The 2,500-nt window shown below is 45.2% G+C and overlaps 2 non-coding genes across 2 annotated transcripts in view; both read left to right on the forward strand.

The window, feature by feature from the left end:
- Positions 1–1,144: 1,144 nt before the first annotated feature.
- LOC148165597 (5.8S ribosomal RNA) lies at positions 1,145–1,301 on the forward strand. Its single transcript, XR_015771329.1, has one exon. It is a non-coding gene; the product is annotated as a 5.8S ribosomal RNA (ribosomal RNA).
- A 660-nt stretch (positions 1,302–1,961) lies between these two features.
- LOC148165598 (large subunit ribosomal RNA) overlaps positions 1,962–2,500 on the forward strand; it is a 4,053-nt gene continuing 3,514 nt past the window's right edge. Inside the window, exon 1 of the ribosomal RNA XR_015771333.1 lies at positions 1,962–2,500. This exon is cut by the window's right edge and continues 3,514 nt beyond it. This is a non-coding gene — a ribosomal RNA (large subunit ribosomal RNA).

Genomic DNA, 2,500 nt, shown 5'->3' on the forward strand with positions numbered 1-2,500 from the left:
GATGTAGCAGAGTAGTCGAGAAAGAAGAAAATCGCAGGTGTCGAATTAGGTTACGACACCGTGGGTTTTAAATGATTTACGCCCGGCTACGGGACCGGCGAGAAACGCTCCCGATTCTACGATTCGCGTGAATGATGTTCGTCGTTAGACGCTTCAAAGAGTTTTTTTGAAAGCGCCGTTAAACGAGCGATCGCACACACATCACACCTTGCTTTTTTAATGTTTTTGGTAGATGTGGTAAAGTGATTTCGTTAGAAACGGTAAAATTCTCTTTACGGAGCGTACGACTGCACCCATTTCAAAATTATATACACCGTCAATCGTCATTAAGTCACGATATAGAACGGTAAACTTGAGGATTTTATGTTAGACGCTCAGTCTGGCACGTCTATAAATTTTTTCGTCAAAATTCACGATCTGTCTTCGGTTTGGCGACGAAAAAATATAGAAAGAAAATTGAAACACGAACACAAAGACCGCCCGCGAAAATCTCTTTTCGCTTACGGCGGATACTAATTCGCTTTTTCATAACGAGTACGATGATGTAATGATGTGTTCATTCCGATCGATCAAAAACCGTCTCTTCGTCACACTTTTTAAAGTGCTTGACACACACACACGCACACTAAATGAAAGACACAATAAAGGAAAACTACCGAAAATGTAGTTTATGAGAGAAAGCAGCATTATTTATTAAAATTATTGCTGAGAAAAAGGAAATTGGCAAATTCCTAATTAAAATCGTATCGAACATGTCCCATCTTCACACATACATGCTCGTACTTTGCGTGTAAAAGCGGAGACCGCGTGAAAAAGAAAAGTGCTTCTTTTTCGGTGCGCGGATACAAATTTGTGTTTGGGTTAATATTTTTTTTAATTTTTTCGTACGCGTAAAACTGAGACCGACGATCGCGTTCCCTTTCAGACGAGAAAGTACGGACGAAAGACAATTAAGAGCGAGAATCATAAATATCCATACCACAACACCGAAATTTTAGACGTGGCACGTTTCGGAACCACGAAGATCATTTTCGTTTCGGATGTACGCACGTACGCAAAAATTTTTGCAAGACGTGTATAGACAGCTGGACGATCGGCATGATCGGGGGTTCTTGTGGAACGAGCGTTTAAATTTTAAAAAGATTACCCTGAACGGTGGATCACTTGGCTCGTGGGTCGATGAAGAACGCAGCTAATTGCGCGTCAACTTGTGAACTGCAGGACACATGAACATCGACATTTCGAACGCACATTGCGGTCCTCGGATATAATGTTCCCGGACCACTCCTGGCTGAGGGTCGTGTCAATTTCAAAGACTGCTCGGTTTTCGTTTTCGGACGAAAACGTCGGAGCGTGTTGGATGTGTTGCGACGCGTCGAATAGGTACTCATTAATGTACGTGATCGTCACTTACGTCACGATATAACGACGCACGCCTCGAACGTGTGCCGAGACGTTTACTCGAGCGTGTTTTTTCGTCAAAAAGGACGGGACGGGTATGCTTTGTATTTTTTTTTACAAAGTCCGTCGGACGTCCACCTTGCGAATCATAAATACGAAAGTGTTTTACGTCGGCACATGTTCTTGCGTGGTGTGTCGTAGAATCGTGTGTTTGTGTGCGTTTCTCGTGCAGCGAGTAAATTTGCGCGACATCTTAAGACGCGAAAGCGACCAACTACTACTTGTTGTAGTTGTTGGCTGGTCTTTCGGCGTAGCACGTCCTATTTCTTCAACATGTCGTCATTTAAAAAAAAAAAAATGGCGTTTTAAGGTTGAGAACGTTATAGACGGTCGTCGTGTCCGAGACGTGTAATGCAAATCGCGACAGACGTCAGATCGTAAGCGTTTCTGTAAACTTAGCCATTTTTTAAAAAGAAAAATGACGAACACGTATAGCAAGGAATGGGAGACGTGTCGTGATCGTCGAAATGACCGAATGAAAAATTTTTATTTTTCATATGCGACCTCAGAGCAGGTGAGACTACCCGCTGAATTTAAGCATATTACTAAGCGGAGGAAAAGAAACTAACTAGGATTTCCCTCAGTAGCGGCGAGCGGAACAGGGAGAAGCCCAGCACCGAATCCCGCGGCCGAAACCGGACGCCGGGAAATGTGGTGTTAGGGAGGATCCGTCATCCCGAGATCGTGCGGCGCGTCCAAGTCCATCTTGAACGGGGCCACAGCCCATAGAGGGTGCCAGGCCCGTAGCGACCGCTGCCGATAACGGGAGGATCTCTCCTCAGAGTCGGGTTGCTTGAGAGTGCAGCCCTAAGTGGGTGGTAAACTCCATCTAAGGCTAAATATGACCACGAGACCGATAGCGAACAAGTACCGTGAGGGAAAGTTGAAAAGAACTTTGAAGAGAGAGTTCAATAGTACGTGAAACCGTTCAGGGGTAAACCTGAGAAACCCGAAAGGTCGAAAGGGGAGATTCAGCGTGACTCGATGGCGGCGCTGGACGATCGTGTGACAGATGGCGTACGCGTCGTTTGCACCTTTC

Source organism: Gnatocerus cornutus, unplaced genomic scaffold (genome assembly GCF_029298725.1).
Source record: "Gnatocerus cornutus isolate USDA-ARS CGAHR unplaced genomic scaffold, icGnaCorn1.1 ctg00000273.1, whole genome shotgun sequence".
Taxonomy (NCBI): Eukaryota; Metazoa; Arthropoda; class Insecta; order Coleoptera; family Tenebrionidae; genus Gnatocerus; species Gnatocerus cornutus.